Source organism: Globicephala melas, chromosome 17 (genome assembly GCF_963455315.2).
Source record: "Globicephala melas chromosome 17, mGloMel1.2, whole genome shotgun sequence".
Taxonomy (NCBI): Eukaryota; Metazoa; Chordata; class Mammalia; order Artiodactyla; family Delphinidae; genus Globicephala; species Globicephala melas.
Window position 1 is genome coordinate 72314940 of NC_083330.1, and position 19294 is coordinate 72334233.

General features: G+C 40.7%; 1 long non-coding RNA gene across 1 annotated transcript; it reads right to left on the reverse strand.

The window, feature by feature from the left end:
- Positions 1-7246: 7246 nt before the first annotated feature.
- On the reverse strand, positions 7247-10823 carry LOC132593733 (uncharacterized). The gene is made up of 3 exons (XR_009559516.1): positions 10745-10823; positions 9053-9121; positions 7247-7370 (listed from the first exon to the last, which is right to left on the reverse strand). It is a non-coding gene; the product is annotated as an uncharacterized lncRNA (long non-coding RNA).
- Positions 10824-19294: the final 8471 nt, after the last annotated feature.

Genomic DNA, 19294 nt, shown 5'->3' on the forward strand with positions numbered 1-19294 from the left:
ACAGGAATTATTGGATAAGTAATTCATTAAGGGGTACTCTTAGGAGAAACCAATAAGGAGGCGAGGGAAGAAATGTGGGGAAAGTTCTGGGTCAGAGAGAGAAGCTAAGCAAGGATGCGGATCCATGAAACGCCTGCCCCCCAGCCTGATCCCGTAGGAGCTCTGGAGTGTAAGTTGTACCATGTACTGCAAATAAGTCCTTTATCAGATAAGTGATTTTCATTATTTTCTCCAACTTCTCTTTTTGTTCTCTTAATATTGTCTTTCACAGAGCAAAACTTTTCAATTTTAATAAAGTCCAGTGTATCCATTTTTCTTTCCTAATAAAGTTAACTTTTCAATTTTACAATAATTTTTGGTGTTGTGTCTGGAAACTCATCACTAAGCCCAAGGTGATGCAGATTTTTTCCCATGCTTCCTCTAGAAGTTTTATAATTTTGCATTTTTACGTTTAGGTCCATGATCCCTTTCGAGTTAATTAGAAGCTTTTTGTTTATTATTAGAAAATTAGAACTTTTGTTTCCATATGAATTTCAGTGGATGCAGCACTATTTATTGAAAAAACTGTCCATGACTCACTCCTCTGCAGTGTCACCTGTGTCATAAATGAAGTGTCCTTATATGACGGGGTCTATTTCTGGACACTATTCTGGTCCAGTGATATATTGTCTGCCCTTTGCACCAATGCCACACCGTCTTCATTCATGTGGCGTTATAAGAAGCATTTATATTGGGTAGTGCAAATCCTCCAACTTCACTCTTCCTCTTTAAGACTGTCTTGACTATTTTTTGTCTCTTTGCATTTCCATGTAAAAGGGAGAAGCAGCTTGAAATTTCCATTAAAAATTTTTGGAATTCTGATTAGAATAGCGTGAAATCCATAGATCAACTGTGGATAATACAATATTGGCTTAATGATATTAATTCTTTCAAACCTTGAACATGACACAGTTGACCCTTGAACAACATGGGTTTGAACGGCAGAAGTCCACTTATATGTGGATTTTTCTCAATAAATATGTGTTATAGTACTACATGATCTGTGGCTGGCCGAATCCATGGAGGCAGAACCATGGATACGGAGGGACCACTGTAAATTTACACAGGGGTTGTCACTGTGCAGGAGGTTGGCACCCCTAACCCCTGAGTTGTTTAAGGGTCAACTGTATATCCCTCCATTCTTTTGGGTCTTCTTCAGTTCATCTCAATAATATTTTATAGTTTTGTGTGCTAAGTTCTCATCCATTTTTAACTAGATTTATTTCTATGTATTTGAAGTTGTTTAGTTATTATATACGCCGCCTCCGTTTAGTTTTTGATCGCTCATTGCTGGTATACAGAAATACAATTGACTTAAAAAAATACTGATTCATAGCTAGTGATTAATTATAAGAGTTTTCCCCGTTCTTTATTTGGGTCCTGGGCTGAATATCTCCTGTTTATCTCTCTAGTTACAAGCTACCGTTCTCCATACTGATCTCTGCCCTATTGGGTTGCATATCAAAGGATCTAATGCCTTTGAACTTCTGCGGAATTTGGCCAGTGAGTCCCATGGGAGAGGGCTGTAAGGGAGAGAGAGTGCAGCCAGCATGTTTATCTGTCTGGTTCCATCCCTATGAGATAGCCTCTGGCTGACTGTGTCTCTCAACAGAAAGTCATGGCTTCTCGCCTGCTTCTGCGGGGATCACGCTCCTCGTTTTCATCCCCTTGTTTCCTTGAGCTTACGGGTAATAAAAGCTCTCATGCTGTTGGCCCTGAGTCCCATCACTGTCCCTCGTGGTTCCACTATACTTTGCCTACAACGTTGTTATAGTTGTCTTGTAAATAAGCTCAACTAGAATTATCCTGGTCTGCGTGTGGGCTGTTTCTGTTGGGATCCTGGTTGAAACAGGTAGAGAGACTTCTAAAACAACAGAAGCCTTCATTGCAGGATGGGAAGCCAAAACTTGTAAGCAATTCCTTAGGAACATTGGAACTGCATTATTGCTACATTGGTCCATTAGTTCCTACCTCCTTCTATTTTGTCAATGAGAAAAAGAGCGCCAAACATTGGTTGTTGGTTCAAAGCATATATCACACATGCAAGAAAGCCCCCATCCTTACGAGATGTTGTCTGCATGCTTCCTCCAAGGCTATAGAGAGGACCCCGCCCCCCGCATCCCTCTATAAGGCTTTGTGCTTGCTTTGGGGCAGTTAGGCAGCCCTCTGTTGTCCTGTCTCATTGCAGTGGCAATTGTTCCTTGGTTTGATATACTAGGGCAGTGTATAAAGCATTCGGCAAATCCACAGACTGGGTAAGCATCAGAAACTGGGAAAGCAAAATCAAATCTAGATGGACATCAGTTCCAGTGAGGACAAACTCCCATCTCACCAAAACGAATGCAATTCATTTTCATCAGCTAAGCCTGGTTGATCCTTTCAAAGAACGGCACCACAAGAAGCCTCAGGGTTGGTTATTTCTGCGCGGAGTGATGGCGGGAACTGGGTCAACCCAGGTGAAGGGAAGTCATGCTTTCAAGAATGACTTCTGTCCATGCTCCTGTGGACATCTGTCCACAAGCCCACTGAGTAAGCATGGGCATTGTTAGAAAAGGAGGCTGAGTATTATTGGTTAAAACCCTAGCCACCTGATGATTAAGGGCCTCTTCCACACGAGTTCATATGGTGAATCATTTCAAGAGACACAGTGCAAGTCTTTGTTATTATTGCAAGCAAAACACAGAGTTGATTCACTTATGCAAAAATAATTTATTGGAGAGGCATGAGACAGCTTACATAATCGAAGGGGATGTCCAGACATCAGAAGGCATCTGGCTGTGGGAACTGGGATGGCAGTTAGAGTGATTATACAATTTATCATCTCAACCTTTCACTTTGGAGAGTGAAAGGGAGTGCTGTTAACAGTTGTGTTGGGACAACAGACATTCGTTGCAGCATGTGCTCCCATGGGGGTAGTCTCTTTGGACTTTCTAATTAGGAAGCTTTAGCTCCAGCTCTCTCTCATTCTTTAGCCTCTCCACTTAAACTTCAAACTCTAGGGAGAGAGAGAGACAAATTGCAGAACTTGGGTCACATGTCCATACCTGGGACAAGGGAGGGTAGGAAAACCTGACTGATGGTCTCACTGAGCCTGAACCCAAGAGCAGAGAAGTACCCCACATCCGTCTTAAAGGGAAGTCAAAAAACTCTTACCAGATTAAAAAATAATAATAATTCCTACGCAGGCAAAACAGCGAATGTCTACTCCCCCCCAAAGAGGCATATCAGGAATAATTGAGACCCAAATGACATATTTTCCTGTAGACAATGCTTGAAACCTCTGCTGTGCAGTGTCAGGCAGTGAAAAGAACGTGGTGATTTGGACCCAGGGGACTTGGGTTGAAGCTGACTCCATCACTTTTCAGCTGGTGCAACTTGATGCAAGATACTGGGCCTCTTTTTAGACTCTGTTACTTTACTTCTAACACAGGGAACAAGAAGCCTGGAGGGAATAGAATGTTCTGAACAATATATGCAAATACCTATTGCAGGCTGGCTCGCTGTAGATTCTCAGTGACTCATCCCTCCACCACCCATACCTGATAATTTTCTTAAGGAAAAGAAAGGCAACTTTCCTGCAATCGAAATGGAATAGTTCAGTCTATGGAGATGGATGAAGCTGGATTTGATTCCTGATGCCACCATTTGCTATAGGACTTTGGGCAAGTTTTGTAACTACTCCAACTTTAATTTCTTTAAGAGAGAGAACAATGTCCACTCCAGGGTGTTCTAGGAGGCTTAAATGAGAGTTTTCAAAGAGCCTGGCGCCCTCTCCAGCACCCGTGGGTGCTCAATGAACACAGTGGAATTGGCGTGTTCCTTTCTGGCTCATCAGAGCTGCTCAGTGCTTCTGAGATAAACAAGAACCTCTGCAGCAAAATAAAATGTTCCCAAACCACAGAGCAAATAAGCAATTTGCTAGGCAGTTCATGAGAAAAGAAGGCATGAACGATTTCCATGGAATCCTCCAGGGTAGACCAGCAGTCTCTGGCAGTTCTGGAAGAGTCTGTCAAAATTGGCTACCAGAAGGAGCCTGCATTTGAACAGAGAAATTCCTTCCCCTCTTGGACAAAACTCCAGAATCTACTGGACTTGTCCTTCCCGCTCTCGTTTTCCTCCAGTTGCCACTGTTAGCTGCAGAGCTTGGGGGAACAAAAGCAAATTTAGAAAGTGGGACTGGAAAGGAGGTGTGAGTTTTCTTTCCATATCTTCCATATTGTATTTGACTTTAGAAAATCACTACCTATCTCTAATATCAGTTCTTTCATTTGTCAAAGACAGTGGGGCTTCGGAGCATTGGCAGGTGCCTTGCACAGGGGCCGTCCCCTTCCACCACTCCAGTCCATGGTGCATCACGAATACATCTGGGCACTGTTTCCTGCTGAGCCCAGAGGGGCTTCAGAACCCTTCTCTAGGGGCCACTGCAAATCAGTCAATGTGAGTCTTGAAAGAAATCATGTTTACAGTAGTGACAATAACAGCTAATGCTGTTTCAATAACAGCTAATGCTGTGTGCTTTGTACACTTTAACTGGTTTATGCCTCACAACAGTGCTAACTCTTATTATTATCCCTGTTTTACAGGTGGGGAAACAATAAGACAAAGTGATTCCTGAGAAAGGCATTGATATGAAATCCCTTCTCTTTTCTTAGTCTTGACTAGGTGCAAAGAGGAGGGAATTTTCACCTCTGCTTCTACTTTCTCAGGGAAGTCCTAGAAAGATGCTTCCACCCCCATCTTCTCCAGTGCCGTGTACCCTTGTCTAGTAGACAGGAGGATCTTGGCACTCATTGGTCAGAGTGATACTAGTTGGTGTGAAACTGATTTGGAACGATCCTCTGCCCTCTGTCCGTCTCTCTACTTGTTTGCAGACTTTGAGCATAGCCAGGTAACCCAGCACCCTGCCCATTCCCTCCCCTCCATCCTGCTCTGTTCCTACTCTGATTGGTTTGTTAGGTGGTAGTGGGGAGTGGCTACTATACATCTGACCTGTATAGTGGCTTCTATACATCTGACCTGTATAGAAGCCTTTAAGCTGTATTATTCAATCTAGCTTTTAGTGGCAAATCCTGCAAAAAGAGGAAGATTGGACACCTGCCTGGTCATTGATAAAACTGACTCCTCACCCACAGTTGACTAGAGACTGGTGTGCATGTGCTCACTTTCTCAGTCTGGAGGGAGGGCTAGAAATTCAGCCTTGAACCCCTTACTCTGAAATCCCTTAGAGCTCCTACATTCTGTGATTCCATTGCCGGAATTTTTTCGTGGGGACTGGCTGTAATCTTAGGTGATTCCAGTTCTTTCTGCATCTCTTCATCTCTCTTGGTCCATCTTTCCTGTCTTTTTGTGTCTTGCCTAGACATTATCCATGATCTCTTCAGTACTTGTTTCACAGGAAGGAAATTCTACTAGCTCAGCACCAAGCTATGTCATACGGCTTGACACTCAGTTTTCTTTCTGGTGCAAAATGTGGCCCAGGTGCCTCCCACCCGCCCCACGGTCTACGTAGCTGCCCAGCATATGGTAACCAGTAATGACAAAAAGCAGGGTTTGGGGATCTTTGCCCCAATAACATAATCACCTGCATATTTATTGTGTTCTAATAACATAGCTTTTGGATCTCCAGTATTTTGTCTTGTTTGCACAACCTTATGAGATAGCTGTTATTAGTTCCCACTTTACAGATGAGGAACCTGAGGCTCAATGAGGTAAGACTCATTCAGATCCTAATTCACAGAGCTAGGTTTTAAAGTTAACTTTTCAACTCTAAAATACATAAAAGGAAGAAAAAGGAGCTTTCCAGACCCTCAGAGAGGAATCAACATTGTAGACAGGAAAATACCTTGGTTTAGGGGTTAGGAGACAGGGGATGGTGTCCTGACTCAGCAGCTGACTTCAGCAAGTCAATCAGCCTTCCCAGCCTCCTCTCCACCTGTCTCTGTTTATTTAAAATGTTGACATTGACACTTGGCCTTCCTTCCTGCAATGAGGACACAGCTGCCTCTGTGTGCAGATAGGAGGTAACATTCACAGCGGCATTCTTATCATTGTTCCCACCTCTTTTCTGCCACTCCTTTAATATTTATCTGTCTTGACCTCAACCTCTCTGTTCCCACCCCTCCACCCAGGCTTGTGCCAATTTCTAAGGGGTCTGAAGCAGAGCAGGATGGGAACAGGAGAGACAGCAGGACACCAGTCCCTGGGTTGCCTTGGGGTGTGTGGTCTAGGGCGCTTTTCCCAGCTGGTAAAAGTTTTCAGGGGGAGGTGGGTACATAGGGGTCTTAAGGCAAAGAGCAAGCAGGCTAAAGATCAGAGCACGGGCCAAGCACACTGCTCTCTGCGCAGAGGTCCTGTGGGCATGACGGGGCCTCCCATAGCTCAGTGAGGAAGACTCTGCCAGGTACTGGAGGCGCCCCAGGCATCAGAGGCTTACCTTAGGAATCATAGTTACTAGACTGGGGCAGCAAGTTGACTCCCAGACCCTACCTGTCCGGGTCCCCAGAGCGCTGATCTGGGAAGGCTGAGCCTTCAGAAGGCAGAGGGTCAGGGGGTAGAACTGAGGCAGGTGCATGCTGACACAGCCAACCAAGAGAGCTGGCCGCTCAGCCCTTAGACTGGCTCAGAAGCCTCCCCTGTCTTTTTCTGCCTGCCTGAAAACAGGCAGAGCCAATGGAGGCCATCACAGGGCTTCATTTTCTCCCTACCCAAGTTCATGGTACAGGATTTGGTCCATCTGTCTGGATAACAGTGGACCCTGAGTGATGTTCAAACCAGTCTCATGGTGTCAACATTTTGGATCAGTTTACGTGTGGGTGTAACTTAGGAACTGTTCCCAAGTTCTGCTGGAAAAGATTGGACTTCCAACCTGACTAAGGCAACCTAATGGGCCTTTAGTGCTAGAAAACACCAATGAGGAAACACAGTTTCCTCCAGAAAGAACCTGAGAGCCCCGTTTCCCAGCATTCAGAGGCCTCCACTATCTCACAAATGATAACCTCTGCAACAAGGTATGTAAGAGTCCTCTTCTTATTTTCCGGATGGATCTTTCCAATGGAGTCACATCTGGTCAAATTATTCCTGGCCACCTATTCCCTCCAGAGTGGTGTCCAATCTCCTTACCTTGGTTTAAAAGAAAAATCATAATCTGACCCCAGGTGTCCTACACTTTTTGCACTATTCTGCACATAGCTGCTCTCCCTGGGCCCAGGCACACTGGAGTGACGTCTGTTCAGTGAACCTGCTGGATCCTTTCATGATTTCCAGTCTTTGCATGTTCTTTAATTCCACACGTATTTATTGAGCATCTCAGGTGTACTGTGCTGTGTTGTAGGCTCAGGAGAGAGAGAGCAGGGCAGTCAAATTTCTTACATTCGAAAGGAGAAATAGACATCAAACTAACAAACAAATAAGTATATAAACCATGTTGGTCATAATACTCGTAGGAGAGTTAATGCCAGATAAAGTGGTAGAAAAAGACAGAGGCCACCATATTAAAGTGTGGATAAGAAAGGTAACTCTAAAAAGAGGATGTTCAAGCAGAGACTTGAATTAAACGAGGGAACAAGCCATTAAAATATCTGGAGACAGAGAAGCGGTTCCCAGCTGGGGGGTCACAGTGGGACTATCGATGCACAAGGCTAAGAAATGCCCTTAGCTTACGTTCAGCAGAGGAGACACTAAAGAAATGATCCTGTACCCGCTGTGACAAACTATCACCCGAATAAGAGAAAATAGCAGTGTGATGTGTATTACTGCAGGGGAACGAATACTAGTCTGTGTGTGTTGGTCAGTTCTCCCAATCATCCAGCTCCAGTTTCTTGAGTCTCCTCATTGCTCCACATCTATCGGATCTCAGGAGGATGGAAACCTGGTGGTCCTCAAATAGAGCATCCTGTGCTCCTGTCTTTGCATAAGAATCACCTGGAGTCCTACAGTGCACTGGTGTCTGGCCTTGCAACATACCTACTCTAGGACTCTTTGGGGACAGATCCAGGCATTTTCATTATAAAGAGTGGGTTTGATAAAAAGTCACCCCATCCAACATTTCAACATTTTAAATCTAGTATCCTTATGCTTAAATATCTCTCGTGATAGGGGAGCCCATTCCACCACCCCGAGAGCCAGTAAGCTCGTGCTCATTTTGAGTCTCTCAAATCATTAGAACTCAGTCCTTTATGTTGAACACAAACTTAACTCTTAAGGGTTCTTCAGTTTCCATCAAGGTTGTACAGTAGATGCCCATGGCCCTTAGAGATATTTTGTTTTATTGCCCGAAGGTGTCATGTTTAACATGAATTATCAGCAATAGAAATAGAGAGATTTTACTTCTCTGGCTTCTCTTGAAAACTCAGAAGACCTATAAACAGAGAGTTAGTTTCCTAAAGGGCAAAATGAACAGGAGCTGATCAGCCACTTCCTGGTTTTAGTTGTGGTCTGAGTGAGCCCTAGTGCCACTGTCCTGTGTCATGTTCAACTGGTCTACCTCGCTCGTTCTCATCATGCTCCCATTCTCTCTAGAGGTTGAGTTTAAGACCTCTCTTTCCTGTCTCTGCTTCTGGGAAGGTCAACAGTCCTCCATCATCTTCCATCTGACAGCCTACTCTGCCCTGAATTCAGGGACCATCACTATCTCGGGCTTTCTCAAGCCCAATATCCTCTGCGCATTCAGCTCCCTGGCAGGATCAGGCTTCCAAACTCTCCAACATCTTGGTTTCTCCTCTAGATTCTTCAGTTTGTTAAGTTTCCCCCCAAGGCAAGAAGCAAACTTTGCCAATTTTCCTTGGCGTGAATCGCCAATACCGCCGATTCACGTTGGATTTTTCAGGTTTGTTTCCTCCTTGAAAACCCTGAGTTTGTACTTCTTCAGATTTCTCCAAGTCCTCCCACCACCACGCGCTTGTTTCATTTCATTCAATGTACCTTTGACATTTTAATTTTACCCTCCTTTCATTTGTCTGCCGCCTGCCCAATTCTCCTACGCATGTCAAGATTTTATTAAGAGATTATTGCTTACCTACGAAATAAATCTCCTCAGATCTCAGCAGCTGCCGGTTCAGGTTCAGTTAATAATGTCCTCCTTGACCTTTTGCAAACAGTTTCGAACTTCATTAAAAATCCTGGTAAACCTTTCCCGCATACACACACACGCACATACACTTACCCACACACTAATACGCAGCAGGAGCTAACTTACTGATTCTTGTGACATTCTGGGAAGTAAAACATTATCCTTATTGGGAGGGAATGCTCTTATAAAGCATAAAAGCATTACATACTCTGCCTGTATTCTGCCTGATACACAGAACACAGGCAGGTCCAGAGCCCAGCCCAGACTCCCACCTTGCGGTGACCTGGGAATTTGTTGCCAAAGTTACCTAGGAAGGGAAAGTCTTTTTGCGTAACAGATGGAGAAAATTTTTGAATTTCTTTATTGAAAACCAAGGAGAAAGGAGGCAGCTGGTGACTGCACAGACAGTGAGCATCCTTGGAGGGGTGGCCAGAGAAGGACTTGGGGAGGAAAGGAAAGACCCTCTAACTCCTTTCTCCTTCTTTCCATCTTTAGTAAAGTCTATATTGATCACTAATTCTCTTTGTGACAGTGTGTTCCTTTAGGGGAAGGCAAAGCATGGCCAAGTTCAATATTCAGGTTTTTAAGGGTCAAAGGCAAGGAGGGAATGGACCCAGGAGCCGGAGGAAGAGGACGTTATGAGTGGACATGTCTCAGAAAATTGAGCACAGGGTTGGGAGAGCTTACAGATTTCCAGGAACCATGACTGGATTCTGAGATAATAATATCAATCAATGACAATAGTATCTCCCAGATGCTGAAGTCCCCAACTATCCTCACAATTACCTATACTCTATCAGTTACATATTGATTAATACATCATCTGTCTATATCTATGACCTTAAATTTATCATAGCAAATACTTCTCTGGCACATTAAATAACAAAACTTGCTTCTATGTTGGCGTGCGTATGTGGGTTGTGGGGGGGTGAGTGGTTAGTGGGTTTGCAGATTCACAGATGCTGTGAAATGGAAAGGAAATGTAAGATTCTATCCTCAAGTGGCGTCTGAATCCTATCTAGTCCTTTGCTGTATACCTGTTACTATATTTAAACACCTCCATGGGTAAAACTCATTTCTTGAAGCAGCCCAATCCACTCCTGGACAACTATGAAGGAGGAAATAGCCTCCTGAGAAAGAGGCAAACTTCTTCTCCCATTGTTCTATCCATTTACCCTAAATCTACACTGGTTGTGAGACAGGCTAGGACCAGGGAGCTGGGACCCTTTGCTGCAGTGCTGCAGTGCCTGCAGCTGGACCAAAGTCTCCTCCAGCAACAAAATACAAAGAATCTATAAGGGACTAAAAATAACTGCGTGCATGTGCAGTTGGGGGCAAATTATGGACAAAAGATACAAAAAGACCAAAAAATATCCAACTGCCACTTCTGAAGAGCTGGGAGCAAAAACTGGGTGTCTGGAGCAAAAGCAGGGTACTGAGCATGTCCCCTGCACTCCACACCACCAAAGGGGTGGGCAAAACACCTAAGCTACCCCTCCAGCCCAACCCCTGGCCACATTTCTACCCTCACTTCACATAAGGAACCCGTTCACCCCCACCCCTCGGGGAGTGAGCAAGGGACACCGTTACTTGTCCTCGCTCCCTCCTCCGGCTGCAGGAGCCCCAGTAAAGCCTTACCTGAATTTCCTGACTGGTCTCTTATCAAATTCTATTTATTGGGGAAGGCCAAGACCACCGATCCGTATCAGTTGCACCTAAAACAAACACACCAATCTTCCTATAATGGTTGTTAAGATAGTTTAAACTTTAACGGGCTCCCCAGATTTATTTTCTTTGTGTTAATTACTTCCACTTTCCATGTTCCTCCTAGACCTCCCTTTTGATCCCTGTCAACAGGCTGATTACCCTCCTCTGGATGAAGTCCTTGGCTGTGTATTCCGCGACAGACGTAATACTTGGGTCTGAATGTCGTGTTCTAGACCTTGTGTGAGTAGCATTGTGTCCCATTGATTCTATACCTGACATAACTTTACCCTTGGCCATCCGGCTGAGGAAACTCTCCATACCTTCAGGTATATATGTATATCCTCTCTAGTAAAAGGCAAGGTGAAACAGGGACCGGCTGCATTCTAGGTTTGCAGCACACACTGTGTCCTTAGGACCACTTCCTGCTATAGATCAGAGAGTTTTTTCTTAGGAACGTAGAGACACAGATCACAGAGTGGACCTAATCGCTCCAGTTCCTGTGAGGCCTTCACAGAGTTATCTGGAGTTCTTCTGACTGACTCCTGTGAGAAGTCAAGTCTCTGGAATGCATATCGGCACAGATCATGGAATTCAAGACAGACTCAGCAAAAACATGGTTCTCCTCTCCAGATCTCATTCCATAATAGACAAATTTGGTGAAGCTGCCATCTCATCAGTGTTGACATTGCCAACTCAAAGAGTTTAGTTGTTTTGTACATTAAAGAAGTCAATTTAGTATTCTCTAAACATGCCTCCAGTTAGCCTGGGACAATTAGCCCTGAAGGGAGGAAAAGCAAGATGGATGAAACAAAGGAAAGTGAGACATAGGTTTTCTTTTTCACTAAATTAAATTGCTACTTGGTTTCCATGATTTTCTTCATTCCACAGATGCAACAATAGTGACATTAGGACTGTGATGGAGTAGTAATTGAGCACTTACTGTATACCAGTACCATCTGGGTGAGACTTCTTAAACAGGTGGGGACAAAAGCTAATGACTTTTGGGGCCTGGTGGTGGTGGGATGAATTGGGAGATTGGGACTGACATATATACACTAATATGTATAAAATAGATAACTAATAAGAACCTGCTGCATAAAAAGTAAATAAATTAAATTAAATTTTAAAAATACATAAATGCAAATATATCACCCCAATTAAAGAAGTATTCAGTGGTCAGGCAAAGCTAAGGCAAAATGGAGTTGTATCTAAAAATAAAAATGTTGGGAAAGTTAAAAAAGCTAATGACTTTTGACAAAATACCCTTATGTGCTCAGGTGAGGTATGGGGAATTCATCATAAACTCTAAGCAAACAGTAGTTTTACATCTGCACATCTACGTACCTACTATTCTATCAGAGATGCACTAGAATATCTTTATTCAATCCCTTCTTATTTACTGTTTGGATGGCTCCCAGTTGTTCATTATAATAAAATCTGCAATAATGAATAGTGACCCACTAAGCCTTTTGTTGGGCTCATGTTAATTTTCAAATGCAGTATGGATGAAAAAAAAGATAATTTTTCAGTCCCCAAAGAAGAAAAGAATGAGATCATTACGCAGTGACTGATTGTTGTACAAATTAGTGAATGAAGTTCTTAAAGTCGATCAAGATGAGTAATTACTCTAAATTTTCTATGCTGTATTTTAACTTCATAATAATACATAAGAAGTAAGAAATCTTACAGTACGTATACATATGCATATATAATTGCATACTTATATATAATATGTTTATATACACATTATATATATTCTATAAACAATCATAAATGGCAATGTTAGAAGGGTAATTAGTTGGCTCTTGGGCTATCTTACGTCCTTGTATTACCCAAACTAAAGAGGCGTTTACTTCTTATTGGCCTTAGTAATGAGCAGTTGCCACTATGGATGTGGTGACAGAGGTTTTCTTTTCTGTCTGGCCAAATTGTGGTGCTTTAAGCTAACTAATCTATCTCTGAGTCAGGATCCCAGTGGCCCATAAGAGGGATCCACAGTCATACGAATGTCTTCTGGAGAAGTGGTCTCAAAATGAGGCTTCTTGGGAGCCTGTGGGTTTTGCAGAGGCCCTTCAGGAGTTTTTACTTGAGTTGGGTGGGATTGTGGAGTGTCCTCAAGGCCCCTCAATCCTATTTTCACCAAAACAGATTGCTTTATACTAGTTTTATTGTTTTACTGTCCCCAGAAAAGGTTTCCTCGGAGCTTCCCTGGTGGCGCAGTGGTTTTTAAAAGTCCACCTGCCAATGCAGGGGACACGGGCTCGGGCCCTGGTCCGGGAATATCCCACATGCTGCGGAGCAGCTGGGCCCGTGCGCCACAGCTACTGAGCCTGCTTGTGCTCTAGAGCCTGCGAGCCGCAACTACTGAGCCCGCGTGCCACAACTACTGAAGCCTGTGCGCCTAGACCCCGTGCTCTGCAACAAGAGAAGCCACTGCAATGAGAAGCCCATGCACCGCAACAAAGATTAGCCCTGCTCGCTGCAACTAGAGGAAGCCCGTGCACAGCAACGAAGACCCAATGCAGCCAAAAATAAATAAATAAATTTATAAACAAACAAAAAAAAGGTTCCCTTGGGACCTAGGACTTATCAAGCACTTTCTTCTCAGCAATCTTGAAGGAGTCCCCATTGGTCCCTGCTGGTTCCCTGGACTATCACACCCAGCTCCGGCCCTTGCCAGACTTGAGGCTCTTCTGTAATTCTCTCCTAAACAGCTTAGTTTTCCCCGCAGGTTGTGGTGCTTCCCATTGTTACATGTTAACCTTACATGTTAAATGTAATATGTATTGCATATTACATTGCCGTTATTACATACTAATTGTTAAGGGGCAAATCCATATTGAGGGCATATATATTATATTGATTGATTGATATCTCTCTCTATATGTATAAACATATATAAATATATAATATATATCCTCAATATTCCAAATTCATATATATACACATATATAACGTTAATAGATAATGTATATAAATACAAATATATATATATATATATATGCTGTATCCCACACACAGTTCATGGAATGGATATAATGGTGATCAACAATCTCCTATTGGTAAACAAAGACTGTGCTCTTGATTTCTTTGCCAGTTAAAAATTTAACTGGAAAATTTTTGGGGATCGATGCCAAGAAATGTGATTACTGAGCAATGGATACAATCTTTTTCTTTTACGTTGTAAAAGATGCTGCTTTTTTGTTCTTCAAAAACACTACAGTGAACATTTCTACCAGCCATGTGTAATGCTAAACTCTTTTTTCTTGCATTCCCACCAACAGTAGACGTAATAACTCTTTTTAGTTTTGTCCAGTTATGGATATAAAGTGCTATATTAAAGGTAGTTTTAGTTGTATTCTTTTGTTTAATTAAGGTAGTCTTGGTAACTTTTCATGCATTTAGTTATTTCATGTTTTCCTTTTGTGAACTGTTTATTCATATGGAGTGCCCATTTTTTATTAGATATTTTGTCTTTTAGTAATTCATTTGAAAAACTCTTTATATTTCCATAATAAAGAATATATTGCAATTTTATTTAGAATAATAATGTAAACTTTGTCTACTGACTTAATTCTTGATGTCTCTCTTTTAATTTTATGATTTATTTATAACTTTTGGATTTCCTGTTCTATTTAAAAGAAAATCTTTCCTGGCATATTATTGTTAATATAATATATCATATATATTACATTAAAATTGTTAAGTTTTTGTTGTTTCATTTTTTAGAGCTGAAATTTTAATCTATCCCCGTTTTTGTTTACCATATGAGGTAGAGATCCAAGTGTACTTTCTTCTGGATGGATAGCCAATTGAGCCAGAACCATTTATTAAATAAACCTACCTTCTCTCTCTCTGTTGTAAAAATCACCTTTATCATCCATAAATTCCCATTTAAAGGAAGTATATGTCTTATTTTACTTATGTATTTTTCCTTATCTAAATACCATACTATTTGGATTGGCATGGCTTTATTATATTTTAGTGTCTATAAAACAAGTCTCACTAGATTTCTTTTCATAATATTCTTGCTGATTTTAAGTGACATCCTTTCATATAAACTTTGAGATTATTTTACCTAATGCCAAAAAAGTGTTCTAATTCATATTTCAGTTAATGTATGTATATAAATTTTGAAGAGCTGACATTTTTATAATATTCAAAATTCCCAACTAGGAACACGGTTTTTCTTTCCATTCATTCAGATCTAATTTTATGGCCTCAGTAAGATTTTATAGTTTTCTTCATATATGTCTTATACATTTTGGTAATTTTCTTCCTAAAGTGTCTAGAGCTTTTGTCACTCTTACTCCATGTTTATTTCTAGCCTGTTATATTTTTTATTTTAAAAAAAGAGATTGATTTTGTAGCCAGCTCACTCATCAATTACCGTATTAATTCTAGGAGGTGTGCATGTCTTAAATAGTCTCTCGAGTTTTATAGGTATGTAAAAATGTCATCAGAAATAGATAATTTTATCTCATCCATTCATTCACTCATTCTCACTTATTGGTTGGGTTCATGCCCTGTGCCAAGCATTTTTCTAGGTGCTTGGAGTCTATCAGTGAATGAATGGTGCAGGATTCTTGCTTGGTGGAGCTTATATCCTAGCAGGGCTAACTACAAACAAAAAAGGGAAAACAATGACATTAGAGCAAAGTTTTTGGGTTGAGGGCAAATCTGGTTTGCTCCAGGAGGAGCAAGGGTGTGAGAGCAGCTGAGTGGAGTAGGGAATGGGGGTGGGCAATAGTAGAGAAGGAGGTCAGAGATATAATGAAGTAGTCGGGTGTGAGTAGGGTAGGTCATGTCCAACCTATTAGACCACTGTAAGGAATTTGCCTATTCTTTCCGTAGAAAGAGAGAGAAATAGGGAGCCACTGAAGTGTTGTTTGGTTTTGTTTTTCTCTGGACATAAACTTGTTTTTTAAACTTTCATTAAGAAGTAAGAGTAACCAAACAGAACTTGAGTTCAAACAGGGAATGTTTACAATCTCCAACTCATAATCGATATAAATGCATTTTGCTTTTATCCAAAGATAAAAATGTAAGGTTCATTCGGTCTCTTCACTTCTTTCTCAGGTTGATTTGATTTTGCATCTTTGCACATATTTGCCACACACACCAATGTTGGGACAGTTTGGAGAACATATCTTGAATTGAGATAAAGGTGGCAAGCCTTGGTAGACTGGCACAGACCAGTCACTGGATGTGTGCCCCCCACCACAAAACATTGCAAGCAATCCCTCGGGGGAAATTCCCAGGAGACACTCAGCTGAGAGCAGCCAACACTCCCGGCAGCTGTAGGAATGAGTACCTTAACCTTGAAGGGGGAACCTGGGTGGTATGCCACAGCCAGCACCCACACGTGGGAAAGATGAAATTGACCACAGGCTTCCAAAGCTTGGAGGTCATCTGCCATCTTCATATGAGCATTTTGGGCAGAGGGCTAGCCAGCTTGGGCTGTGGTGAGAGTAAACAGGTGGAAAGAGACTGAAGAACTACAGACGTGTAACAGCCACTCTCATGTATTCTGGTGCAAAGATGAAGCGCTGTGATGTTGGAAGAGGGAGTGTGGTCAGGAAAAGTGATGCTCTGTCTGTATGCCAATTGTCCTGATGCTAGAGGGACAGGACGATCATGACGATGTAAGGCTGAGGTTTAGAACCGCTGGAGCAATATCCCTGAGGATTTTTGTTATTTTTATTTCTTATCAGGGTAGAGTTGCTTCACAGTGTTGTGTTAGCTTCAGGTGTTCAGCAAAGTGAATCAGTTATACGTACACATATATCCACTCTTTTTTAGATTCTTACAGTGTTTAAACTATTATTATTTCATGTCATATTGCATTTGCAAGAACCTACAAAAATAGTGAATACTGATGGAGTTAATGGACATCTCATCTTGGGCTTGATTTTAAGAGAAACAGCTTCAGAGTTTCACTATTTGAGAATTATGTTTATGAGTAGATTTTTATCAGTACTGAGTCATTACCTAGTTTCTAATATTATTTTTCTTAGCTATAATTATAATAGCTACCAATTTTTATCAAATTCCTTTCCAGCATCTGTTTCTATGTCCTTACCCTACCTCCTTCCTGCTCCCAACATGCAGCTCTGTACTGGAGGGGTTAAGAACAGGACTGAGAAGCAATACTTCCCAGATGAGGTTTCCAGCCCTACCACTTACTCTGTGTGATCATGGAAGTTTAACTTCTCTTCTTAATGCCTTAGGTTTCTTATCTTCAAAATTCAATGCTAATTATGATTATGATAACCAAACAGGATTACGTGAGAGAGGAATTTTGCTAATACATGTAAATCATTTAACAGATTATCTGGTGCAGAGTCCATGCTGAACACACCCTGGCCTTAAAGATTTTTATTATTCCCATATTAAGAGATTTCTTAATAGAGTATCTTTGGAATAAACCCTGCCAGGTCATAGTGCATGATCTTATTCGTTAATATTAAAGTTGTGGCCTCCCAAATAATAAAGAAGATTGATCTATAGTTTTTGTAATTATTGTCATTGTTGTTTCTTTTTTCAGAATTTTGCAGGATTTATTATTAAGGTTATGCTGGCTTAAGAGTTGCATGGTTGAGCTTTTCATTTTTCTTGTATTGTCAGAAGTTTCTAAATAACATTGGGAATAAGTGTTCTTTAGAGATCAGATAGAACTCTGCAAAACCATCTGGTCCTCATCCCTTTTTTTAAGGGTCTATCTTTCATCACTTTTCCAATCCTTTTTTGGTAATTAATCTGTTCAGATTTTCTCTTTCTTCCAAAGTAGTTTTGGCGGTTTGTATTTTGATTGGAAGATATCCATTTTTCCAGGTTTGTTTACATGTTTATTCATTTGCTATAGATTTACACATATTATTAACTTGTAATTCTTTAAAATCTCCTTCATATGTGTTTAACCCTCCCGTTTCATTTTGAACCATGAATATTTTACCTTGTTTCTTTTATCCTTAATCAGCCTCATAAGGCACTTATTTATATTATTAATCTTTTCAAAGAATCAGATTTTTGATATTTATTCTAAAACATACATATTTTATATGTATTTCATTAATTTCAGTTTTTACTTGAATAAGTCTTTCTTCATTCAGAGTTTTTGGTTTGTTATAGGTCCTGATTTCCAAAGAAGAGACTTAATTTCTTTTATATTTTGTCTTCCTTCTTACAAAACAATGCCCTTAAAGGCTCTCTATTTTTCTCTGTATATTGATTTTGTTGTGCCCCCCCCCGGGTTTTGATATAAAGTTCTCTCCTTTTCATGTTTTTTTAGATAGTATGTAATTTCAGTGGCAATCACCAAGTTTTTTAAAATTCTAAGCAGTTAATCATTTGGGGTGCTCTTTTTTATTAATTATTTATAGCCATTATGATTTTGATCACAGCATGTAGTCTGTCAAATTTCTGTTTTTGAATTTCTTAAGCTTTTTCATAGTCATGAATATGATCACTTTTTGAAAATGTTTGTTAGACATATGTAAAAATGTATAATATATATTCAAAGAACATAGGGAAATATATATACACACGTATTATTTATAAATATGTATACAACATGTGAATTAATTCCAGTATATGTAGCACTAATGTTGCTACTTTGGCTTTCTTATTGTATGCCTGGTATATGTTTATACATCTTTTCTATTTTCAATTTTCTCTATTACTTTGTCTTAAATTCATTTTTGTCAAGAAGATGGAGATGGGTTTTATTTTTAAACAAGTTTGGCAGCCTTTGTCATTCACATGTAGTATAACAACTATATATGATTTATTCCTTTCACATTCTTTGTATTTATTGTTTATTGCATATGGTTATTTCCAGGTTTTTCTTTTATTTCTTGTTGCTGGTCTGTTCTAGTTACTACACATCCCTATTTTTCCACTTCGTTAGTTTAGAATTTATGCTGTCCTTTTTGATACCACTACCAATTACCTCCCCTCTCTTGAAGCTCAGAATTGCTATTCTTCTATGATTGTATTAAAATAAGATATCAGTTTTTATTCCTATGCAAGATTCTTTAACCATTGCTAATTTCTTACCCCAATGTAATAAGAATTTAGAAATACTTTTACTTCCGCCTTCTGGTCTATCACACATCTTCAGGGTTTTATTCACAGAAGGAGTTTGGTTCTTCCAGTTTTAAATATTTTGTCTTATAGAATGTGACTTCTATTTCAGGAATTGGTCTTTGGTGTGTATGCTGTGCATTCCAAGACTTTGATGATTATGTATCTCTATCTCTACTTCTATCTTTATTTGCTTCTCACCCTTCCCTCCCATCTTCTCCTGTCTTGGGATCTCTTGTTATATTCATTTCTTCTTTGATTAGAGTCCGTACTTCAGTATTTTCTTCAGTGAGGTGTAGGTGATACCTTCCCTGAATCCTTACATACCTGCAAACATCTTTCACACCAACAGATAAATATCATCTTGGTTAGAGGTAGAAATCTTGGGTCAAAACT